Source organism: Schistocerca serialis, chromosome 9 (assembly GCF_023864345.2).
Source record: "Schistocerca serialis cubense isolate TAMUIC-IGC-003099 chromosome 9, iqSchSeri2.2, whole genome shotgun sequence".
Classification (NCBI taxonomy): Eukaryota; Metazoa; Arthropoda; class Insecta; order Orthoptera; family Acrididae; genus Schistocerca; species Schistocerca serialis.
The window spans coordinates 244,792,968-244,804,832 of record NC_064646.1 but is presented as its reverse complement, the minus strand read 5'-3'; the positions used below and the strand labels follow the sequence as shown (position 1 = coordinate 244,804,832).

Below are 11,865 nucleotides of genomic sequence, written 5' to 3'. Positions count from 1 at the left end.
GAAACCATTCGTAATTTTTGAAACCATCCGTAATTTTTGAAACCATCCGTAATTTTTGAAACCATCCGTAATTTTTGAAACCATCCGTAATTTTTGAAACCATCCGTAATTTTTGAAACCATCCGTAATTTTTGAAACCAACCTACAGCCATTCACCTTTGTGGGCCATTATTCACAAGTAACTGAGAAAAAGTGCATAATGGTCTAAAAATGATAGTACACTCACACTCATAAATTAAGGATAATGCTCATACATGGTGAAACAACGCTCTGGTGGGTGGTTAGCGGGTGACCTGCGGTCATCGCATGTTGGCACTGGCAGCAGTCCACATACGCAGAGGTTTGTTGGTGCATGTCAGAATGCGGTGTAGCGAGTAAGTGTGCATATGTTTTCAGACGTGCTAATGGCTCAAAGGACACATACTGATGACGTTATGAGGGATAGAATACAAGGGCGACTGGCGGCTGGTCAAACACATCAGGTCGTAGCATGGGCCTTCCGTGTGCCACAAAGTGTGATCTCAATATTATGGCATTGATTCCAGCAGACAGGAAATGTGTCCAGGCGCTACAGTACAAGACGTCCACAGTGTACAACACCACAAGAAGACCGATATCTCATCATCAGTGCACGCAGATGGCCACTGAGTACTGCAGGTAGCCTTGCTCTGGACCGTACTGCAGCCACTGGAACAACTGTCTCCAGACACACAGTCTACAGACGAGTGAGCAGACATGGTTCATTCACCTGGAGACCTGCAAGGTGCATTCCACTGACCCCTGGCTACAGGAGAGCCCGTAAAGCCTGCTGGCAAGAACACAGTACATGGTCATTGGAACAGTGGTCCCAGGTTATGTTCATGGATAAGTCCAGGTACAGTCTGAACAGTGATTCTCGCCGGGTTTTCATCAGACGTGAACCAGGAACCAGATACCAATGCCTTAGTGTCCTTGAAAGGGACCTGTATCGAGGTCATGGTTTGATGGTGTGGGGTGGGATTATGATTGGTGCACATACACCCCTGCATGTCTTTGACAGAGTAACCGTACCAGGTCAAGTGTATCAGGACATCATTTTGTACCAGTATGTCCACCTTTTCAGGGTCCCACCTTCCTCCCGATGGATAATAACGCATGGCCCCACTGAGCTGCCATCGTGGAGGAGTAACTTGAAACAGAAGATATCAGGCGAATGGAGTGGCCTGCCTGTCGTCCAGATCTAAACCCCATCGAGAACATCTGGAATGCTCCAGTCGACTATTGCTGCACATCTTCAAACCCCTAGGACACTTCAGGAGCTCCGACAGGCACTGGTGCAAGAATGGGAGGCTATACCCCAGCAGCTGCTCGACCACCTAATCCTGAGTATGCCAACCCGTTGTGCGGCCTGTGTACGTGTGCATGGTGATCATATCCCATATTGATGTCAGGGACATGCGCAGGAAACTGTGGTGTTGTGTAGTACATGAGTTTTGGGGCAGTTTTCTCAACTTATCACCAACACCGTGGACTTGCAGCCCTGTGTCTTGTATGTTCCCTAAGTGCCTATGCTATTAGCACCAGTTTTGTGTAGTGCCACATTGTGTGGCACCACATTCTGCAATTATCCTTTATTTATGAGCATCAGTGTAGTACACAGGGCGGTGTTGTTGCATAGTGGTTAAGGCACATTCCTGATGTGCAGAAGGTTGTGGGTTTGAATCTTGTTAGGTGCGACGAAATTCTTTAATCTTTATCAACATGCTCTTGATCATTATTTTTATTTAATTTATTTGTTAAAATGGATTTTTAAAAATTTCTTATCCTTTGTCCTGACATTTTAACATGGTATTAACAATTTCATTGAAACTAAGAATGGTCAAATGTTGCAAGTGCGATTTAAAAGTGTTCAAATTCTGTTTCACATGAGTAACAAACTCCAGACCTGAGACAATGGTATTAAGCAGTTCAGGTTTTTGTTCACTGGTCTCCTTAGCTGGGAGTCAGGGACTGTCAGTGGATATCACTGCTTTAACGGGGCATGAAATGTAGGCAACCTCCAAGATGGTACACACCAGTAATGGTACACACCAGTAAATGGTCTGCACAAGCAGAATGGTTACAAGTCTACATAGATGCCAAACACACTAGATATTGCTGTTCTCTTGGTCGAAAACTACAGAGGCAACAACAAAAATCAAACAGCAGTGTTTCTAAGAAGCCCCAGACTAAAGATGTTTGGGCTCAAGTTCGCATAAAAGGCTTAAGAAGAGATAAACGCACGTAGCGTATTAGATTATCAATGGATAATAATATAGATATTATAGCACTGCAACACAGATTTGAAAATATTAAAAAAAAAAAAAAAATGATGCACCTGATGAGATTTGAAAACACAACCTTTAGTATGTTAGGAACATACCTGAATCACTACGGCATAATGCCTCTATGTACTGTTATTTTTTAGGCTCTAGAATATTATGTGAAATTCCAATCTCTCTTTTTTGGTTGGTTGGTTTAAAAGAGGGGGGGGGGGGGGGGGGGACCAAACTACTGTATCATCGGACCCTCGTTCCGATTAAAATAATTCCAAAAGGGTGGGAGTAAAATAATCGAGACTTACAAAACACAGGTGGAAAAAAGGAGAAAATCACAAGAAAGGCAGAAGGGCAACAAACACTAAAATGGACAAAATCAGACAAGAAAATCACAGAGATGCAAGGAACATGTAGAAGAGATCAAAACATGAAAGCAGATTACAATGGCTGGCTGACCGTGAGAATAAAAAGGAGAAGCCAGCCACTCTGCAACACATTAAAACCTCCACCCTAAAAGCACTAGGGTGGAGGACACAGAGAGGCAAAGGACATGCGCTAAAACTTTGATCAAATGATAAAACCCACCCTCACGAATAAAATGTAAGACTAAAGTTGCTGTTGAGGCATTGTTGTCCAAGACCAAAGGTACGGTGCTGGGAAAGTTAAAAGTCTACCGCAGAGCGGCTAGAAGTGGGCAGTCCAGCAAGAGGTGGATGACCATCATTGGTGAGCCACAGCAACATCGAGGCGGGTCCTCGCAACAGAGGAGGTAACCATGCATTAACTATGTATAGCCAATGCAGAGCCAGCAGAGGACAACTGATTCCCTGCAAGAGGACCGCATGGAAGACCTCCAGACATTCATAGTCTCCGTAATGACACACAGTTTGTTGTGCGTACTGTTATGCCATTCCGTCTCCCAAAGTCAAAAAACCTTGTGGCGTAAGACAGAATTCAGGTCAGTATCGGAGATGCCCATCTTCAGAAGCAGTTTCTGCGTAACCTGCTAAGCCAGCTTGTTGGTAAGTTTGTTGCCTGAGATTCCAATGTGTCTTGGGGTCCACACAAACACTACAGGACCATTCCAGGGCATATATGATCTCTTGAATGGATGCTACCACAGGATGGCGAGGGTAGCACCAGTTGATAGCTTGTAGGCTGCTCAAGGAGTCAGTACAGGGGCCACAACATAAAGGCCGAAACGTGTGACACTCCTTTTAGTCACCTCTTACGACAGGCCGGAATACCTTGGGCCTATTCTAATCCCCGGACCCGCAGGGGGAGCAGTTCACTTGAAGAGGAGTGGGTATCTCTAAGAAGGGCAATCAGAGAAGCTGGAATGAAGAACATAAGTACAAGGAAGGTAAGTGTGAAGAAACCATGGGCAACAGAAGAAATGCCTCAGTTGATCGATGAAAGAAGGAAGTACAAAAATGTTCTGGGAAATACAGAATTACAAGTCACTCAGGGATGAAACAAACAGGAAGAGCAGGGATGCCAAGGAAAAATGGTCGCAAGAAAAGGGGGCAGAAGGGAAGAGGGAGATTAAATACATATTTGTTGGAAGGCCTGACTCAGCACATAGTAAAGTCAAAACAATCTTTGGAGAAATTAACTGTGAGATCGATAAAATTAAGAGTGCAATGGGAATTCCATTGTTAAATGCAGGGGAGGAAGTGGATATGTGGAAAGAGTACACTGAAGGCTTCTATGAGGAGGAGGACTTGTCTGATGACATGAAAGAAGGAGAAACAGGAGTTGGCAGAGAAGAGATAGGGAATCCAGTATTCGTGTCGGAATTTAGAAGGGCTTTGGATGACTTAAGATCAAATAAGACAGTAGGGACAGATAACATTCCATTAGAATTTCTTAAGTCATTGGTGGAAGTAGCAACAAAATGACGATTCATGTTGGTGGGTAGAATGTATGAGACTGGTGATATACCATCAGACTTTCACAAAAATATCATCTACACAATTCTGAAGATTGCAGCCTTGAAACGCGAGGATTAACTCACAATCAGCTTAACAGCTCAAACATCCATGTTGCTGACAATAATAATATATAGAAGAATGGAAAAGAATATTGAGGATGTGTTTAATGACCATCAGTTTGGCTTTAGGAAACGTAAAGGCACCAGAGTGGCTTTTTGACGTGGTTGATAATGGAAGCAAGGCTGAAGAAAAATCAATACACATTCATAAGATTTATCAACCTAGAAAAAACATTTGATGATGTGAAATGGTGCATTATGTTTGAAATTCTGAGAAAAATAGGGGGTAAGCTATAGTGAAAGGCAGGTAACACAATATTTACAAGAACCAAGTGGAAGCAGTAAGACTGAAACACCAAGAACAAAGTGCTCAGACTAAATATGTTGTAAAACAAGGATGTAAACTTTTTCTCCTACTGTTCAACATATAGGGTGAAGGTTCTAGTTTTGGCCACTACCCCACTTATGGCCACCTTGATGTCAAAGGTTAATTTTTAAGCTTCTCTGGAATACCAGCCAGTTCTACTATAGATTATTATAAACTTTGTGAAAGGCTCTCTTCATTTGTCTACATAATCATTCTTTTGTCTGTTTTTCTTTGGAGACACCATTTTAAGAAATGATCAGTGTTGCAGAAGCTGGGTTTTGCAGAAGTTTTCTTTAAGCAACACATGATCTGTTTTTTTGTATTTTACATGTTTAAATAAAAAATCAGAAGAAACTTAATCTGTTCAGAGGTAAGATAAGACATTATATTTTCATTTCTTTAAAGTTTTATATCGCTCAGCCTAAAAACATGTTATCAAAAGTATGTGGCCATTAACAGTTCCATATTTATCCCTGGTTCCGTGTTATGGCCATTTATGTGGCCATAAGTGGAGACATATATGTATCCTGTTTTGGCCACTTCTAAAAACTGATACAAAAACATCAATATTAGTGTTCTGTCCTACATTACACTAGGCTAATTTTATTTAAATAGGCTTATTAAAATATTTTTGGTATTTTTAAATCAATGTATACCTCATTGTTAGTATTGTCTTGGCATGTCATACTAATTTACCTATGCTTGTAAGATACAAAATATGCAATAGGCACTATTCAAATATGCAACATTCTTTAACTAAATCTTTGTGCATTATTTATAGGAAAAATGAGTCAACCAAAGAATAAGAAGTTTCAGTATTCTCCCAGCAATGTTAAAGATGCTCTAAAGGCTATTGATGAGGGAATGAAGGTTGCTACTGCAAACAAGTTGTACAAAGTTCCAAGGACAACATTAAGAAACAAAATTTCTGGTGTATCTCCAAAAGAATCTACAGGGCACTGTGGTCCACTTTCTGTCTTAGGAGAACAAATTGAAAAAAAATTGGTGGACTGGGTTTTCCAGTTACTAAAGAAAATCTCTGTGCATCTGTGCACAAACTTATTGAGAATGCAGATATGGAAAGTTGTAAGGCTACATTTACTAACAATCGACCTGGAAAAAAGTGGTATTATGGATTTCTTAAGAGGCACAAGGTTCTGTCACAAAAACATGCAGAATATGTCAATAGGTCTAGAGGTTCTGTTACAGAAGAGAAAATAAGAAACTGGTTTCAGAAGTATCCATCACTTTAAATGATATGGATGTGTTAAATGACCCAAATAGAATTTTTAATATGGATGAAACTTCTTTTTTTCTGGCTCCTAAAGGGGAATTAATCATAGGTCCTTGTGGCCATCATGTTTATGAAGAGTCGTGTAACTCTGACAAAGATAACGTTACTACATTGTTTGCAGTGAATGCTGCTGGAAAAGTTGCTCCTCCCTTAACACTGTTCAAATATGCAAGGATTCCAGCATCATTGGTGAAAGCAGCTCCTCCAAACTGGGGCATTGGAAAAACAGAAAATAGGTGGATGACAGGTGAAAGTTTTTTTGAGTATATAACAAATGTATTTGATCCGTTCTTGAAAGAAGCTGAAATTCCCCGGCCTGTAGTAATATTTTTAGATGGGCACTGCTCTCATTTGACACTTCATTTGAGCAGATATTGTAGGGAAAATCAGATCATTCTAGTTGCTCTCCATCCCAATTCTACACACATCTTGCAACCATTAGATGTAGCTGTCTTTGGACCTATGAAAAAAATGTGGAAGAAGATTGTTCAGAAATGGCATTTTGAAAATAATGGCACTGAAATTTCAAAATCTGATGTACCTTCTGTTCTGTCACAAATTATTACAGAACCTAAAATGGTGGCAAATATTCGTGCTGGTTTCAGGGCCACTGGTCTGTTTCCATTTAATGTGAACAATGTAGATTACAGCAAGATAGTTGTTCGTAGTATACCAGCCTCAACCACAGTTCAGACAAATGAGGAACTTCCGAGACATTTCTCATACATAGAAAAGCAAATTGATCCTGTCCTTCTAGATGAGTTCAGAGCAACCAAGAGAAGCAATCATGAGTGGGAAGGAAATCAAGAAGCATTATTACTTTTCAAGTTCTGGAGAAAAATAGCTGATGAGGTTGAAATGCATGGTGCTAGTGGTAACACTGATGACATTCTGACAGATAGCATAGCGCCTCCCTCTGAAGATAATCAAACAGAGAATGTTTCACAAAACACAGACAGACTTAATCAAAATGTTGATAATATTGACATATTTTCAACACGCAATTCAGATATTCCTTCAACACCCACCAACAGTCTTATTCCTGCAGATATATCAACAACCCCCAACAGTATTTCACTTAATTCAGGTACTCCAATATCCAACCATAGTCCATCTTCAGTGTGTATCCAAGTGACACCACCAAAATCATTAGCAACAGTTTTTGAAAGTGTTATCACTTGGCCAGAACCTAAACAACGAGGCACAAAGAGAAAGAAAGAACATACACCCACTGTTGTGACTAGTGACAAGTGGGTGGAATATCATGAACTGAAGGAAAAAGAGAAGCAGGAGAAGGAGCAGGAAAAAAGGAAGAGAGAAGCTATGAAGGAATTAAAGTCCAAAGAGCAGCACTTGGCATTATCTCACGTAAAAAGGGGGAAAACAAGAAACAGACAAGAGTTAAGTGATAGGCCAACAAGGTCTTCCGAGGAACGAGAATGGACGGACAACGGAAGCAGTTTCGATGACTATGTAGAAGGAGATGAAGATGAAATACCAGAAAATGTGAAACTATCTTTGAGTGAGAATTTGAAAGTAGGGGACTTTATTTTGGTAAAATTTAGTTTAACAGGAAATAGAAGAACAAGACCTGCAATTTTTAAGTATGTATCTGTAATTTTGAAAGTGCTTTCTGACTCTGAATGTGAAATTCAGTGCCTAAAAAGTTCTAATGTTCAGAAAACTTGTTTCGAATACATTGAAAATGATGTTTTGACTATAACGGGTGAAGATATTTTAGGGAAACTGCCAGATCCAGTCTTGATGCAAGAAGGACGTTCATTAAAAACAAAGTTCCCTGGTTCCATTGATACTCGTGAGAAATAAACTTGTGTGGAAATTGATTTAAGTAATTACTGGGACAATTCTTTGCCTAACGAATTTTTTTTTCTGTTCATTCAGTTTCTGTACCTTTTACCTATTTGATGTATGTTTGTTGTCTGTTGTCTTATATACTTGTATAAAGCACAAATTACTTTCTGGCACATGGATTGACAATTATTTTAGCCATAGTTTTATTATAATATGAAGTGGCCACAAGTGGGGAAACAACTGGCCATAGGTAGGGTTAACATGGCCAAAACTGGGGAAATGCGCCATTTATTTTTCAATATTTTTTTCTGCTTTTGTTAAATAACTTAGAATATTTGTTTCTAAATGGTTATAATGTGTAGACTTTGAAGCAATAGATACGATTTTTTTAAGTAATTTGTGTACTTTCTTCCTATACTAAAAATGTGGTGTATCTCGAATTGCCCTTAATGTGGCCATAACTGGGGCCTCGACCCTAATTGAAGAATCAATGATAGAAATAAAAGAAAGGTTCATGAGTGGGATTAAAATTCAAAGTGAAAGGATATCAATGATAAAATTCACTGAAGACACTGTTGTCCTCAGTGAAAGTGAAGAAGAATTACAAGATCTGCTGAATGGAACAAATCGGCCAGTAGGACAGAATATGGACTAAAAGTAGATTGGGAAAAAAAGGACTAAAGTGATGAGAAGTGTCAGAAATGAAAACAGTGAGAAACTTATTATCTGAACTGGGCATCACAAAGTAGACGAAGTTAAGGAATTCTGCTATCCAGGCAGCAAAATAACCCATGATGGATGGAGCAATGATTATATCAAAAACAGGCTCGAAAAGAGCACTGCAGACAGTAGCAGGCACCCCTGACACAGAGAAGTAAGTGAAAGAGTTGGAAACAAATAGGTCACCAGACCCGGATGGAACCCCAATTTGCTTTTACAGAAAGTACTTTACAGCATTGGTTCCTTACTTAGCTTGCACTTATGAGTCAAGGCTCCAGTTTCGGCCACTATTCCATTGTGGCCACTTTGATGTAATTAATGAATTTTTAAGCTTCCTTTGAATACCAGCCAATCTTACAATAGCATAATATATTAACACGAAATTTGCTATTTCATTAGATACAGCAGCATTACTCTGTTTGTCCTTGTTTGGGTTCACAATTCTGCGAAAAGGTCTATCTTAAAGAAGCCGAGTGTCATAGAGTTTTTCTTTACGGAATGCATAATAAGCTTTTCATATTCTACACATTGAAATAAAACATCAGAAGAAATTCAATCTGTTGGGATGTAAGGTTAAGTATTATGGTTTCATTTCTTACAAGTTAAATGCGGTATGAACCAAAAACATACCTTTAAACATTTTTGGTCATTAACAGATCCATATTTAGTCTTGGTTCCCTGTTATGGTCATGCTAGTGGCCATAAGTAGAAACACATGTATGTCCCGTTTTGGTCACTTTTAAAAATATACAAGAAACATCTACAATACAGATTTGGATGGCATTTTAACAAGGCTAATTTTATTTAAGTAGGTTTATTTAAAACATTTCTCATATTTTATATCCAGGTAGAACTAATTAATAGTTCTGCCTGTGCATCACTTATCAATTTACCTACCCTTTCCTCATGGTAGAATATGCAACACAAATTATGAAAATATAACAATACTTTAACACAAGGTTTTTGAGTGATTTCAGTATTCCCAACAAAGTTAAAAATGCATTGGAGGGCATGAAAGTTGCTACTGTAAGCAAGTTGTGCAATGCTCCAACAACATTGCGAAACAAAATTTTGGTCTAGCTCCACAAGAATGTATTGGCCTCTGTGGTCTACATTCTGTATTAGGCGGGGGAAGGGGGGATGCTCATGGACTTGGTTCTGGATTGTTCCAAAATGGGATTTTGAGTTACTAAGAAAATATCTACTTATCTATGCAAAAACTTATTGAAAAGGCTAATTTGTGAAGTCCTAAGGCTGCACTACTGTCAACCAACCTGGAAGAAAAGTGATACCATGGCATACACCAAGTTTTGTCACAAAAAGATATCAAATGTTAATGGAGATAGAGGTTTTATTACAGAGGAGAACGACAAGAATTTGGTTCCAGGAAGTATCTGAATGATAATATGTTACGTGACCCTAACAGATTTTAATGTGAATGAAATGTCTTTTTTATGGCTCCAAAGGGGAAATTAATTGTAGACTGTTTCTAGGCCAATCATTACAACCATTTTTGCGAACTGTTTTTCTGTTCTACTCATCTTCAGTGACTTTTCTGTATTTTATGTATGTTTGTTTTCTTATGTGCTTGTATAAAGAACAGATTACTTTCTAGCGAATTGATTCAAGAATTATTTAAAGCCGCAGTTTTATTATAATATGCACTAGGCAAGGGTGGGAAAATGACTGGCCTTAGCTAGAGTTAATGTGGCCAAAACTGTGGAAACAAACCTTTGCTGTTGTTATAAAACTTTGAATATTGGTTCCTACATAGCTGCAATGTACAGAATTTCAAGAAAAAAAGATATGATCTTTTTGACATAATTTGTAAATCTTTTTCCTATAGTACACATATAACCTATCTTGAACTACCCTTAAGATGGCCACAAGTGGTGCCTCGAGCCTATAGCGAATCTCTTGGTTGGTTGGTTTGTGGGATTGAAGGGACCAGACTGTGACGGCCATCGGTCCCTTTTTCCAAAACTTCAAACACCCACACAGAATGAAAACGAACAATGGATATGACAACAGATGACACAGCACAAGAAAGACGCAGACAGAGACCAGACAAAAGGAATTAAAATCACACAGAGTGTGACAGTGGTTGGCTGACCATAGAGACAAAGAAGGATAATCCAACCACCTAGAAACACACTAAAAAAATAACCCAGTCTAAAATCGAGGGCCAAAGGCCAGACTCAAAACAAAGAAATGACAAACACTTAGATTAAATGATAAAAGCCCCCTGCCTGAAACGCAAAACTAAGCCTGCTGTGGCAGTGTCATCTGTTAAAAGGGCAGGGAGAGTATCAGGCAGCGCAAATGTTTGCCTGAGGGCAGCTAAAAGGGGACACTCCAACAAAATGCGGACCACCTTCAAAACGGATCCACAGTGACATAGAGGTGGGTCCTCATGGCGCAATGAGTGGCCGTGCGTCATCCAGGTGTGCCCAATGTGCAGCCGGCGAGAGACACGCAAGGACGAGTGCCACACACCGGTAGCCTTCTTGGTGGCCCGAAGTTAGTTTGGTGAAGACAGGGTGCGCCATTCTTCACCCCAGGTGCAAAGTACATTCTGCCGCAAAACTGCCCTCAGGTCACTCTCCGAAAGCCCAATCGATAAGGCTGGTGCACCGACAGCCTGTTTGGCCAGCATGTCAACACGTTCATTGCCCGGGATGCTGACATGACCAGGGGTCCACACAAAGACCACAGGGTGGCCGCAATGGGCAAAAGCGTGGAAGGACTCCTGGACAGCGATCACCAGACGAGAGCGAGGGAAACACTGGCCAATAGCTTGTAAACCGCTCAGGGAGTCACTACAGATAACAGAGGACTCACCTGAGCAGGAGCGGATATACTCTAGGGCACGAGAGATGGTGACCAGCTCGGCAGGGCAAACGCTGCAGCCAGCCGGCAATGAGTGTTGTTTGTAATGGTCCTCTAGAGTGAGAGCATAACCGACATGACCAGTAACCATTGAACCGTCAGTGTAGACAATGCCAGAGCCCTGATATACGTGGCAAGGATGGAAAGAAAGCGGTGGCGGAAGGCCTCAGGAGGGATCGAGTCCTTCGGGCCCTGTGCCAATTTGAGCCCAAGGCATGGGCGGGGCACACACCACAGCGGTGTACGCAGTGGGGCCCGGAAAAAGAGGTGGAAGAGGAAACACCCCAAGCCCAGAAAGAAGCTCTATGACGCGAACTGCAATCGTACAACCTGTGGCCGACGTTCTGGGAGATGGACGACAGACTGAGGGAACAGGAGATGATAGTTGGGATGCCCAGGCAAGCTACAAACGCGTGTAGCATTAGCGGCCAGTAAATATTGGCGCCATAACCGCAGTGGAGAGAGACCTCCCTCCACAAGTATGCTGTTCACA

At 40.7% G+C, this 11,865-nt stretch overlaps 2 protein-coding genes across 3 annotated transcripts in view; both read right to left on the bottom strand.

Moving 5' to 3' along the window:
• The window catches only part of LOC126419351 (rabankyrin-5), a 599,595-nt gene that overhangs the window by 111,441 nt on the left and 476,289 nt on the right, over nucleotides 1-11,865 (bottom strand). The gene's annotated exons all lie outside the window — the stretch shown is intronic.
• The window catches only part of LOC126419352 (rabankyrin-5-like), a 65,532-nt gene that overhangs the window by 47,731 nt on the left and 5,936 nt on the right, over nucleotides 1-11,865 (bottom strand). The window lies entirely within an intron of this gene.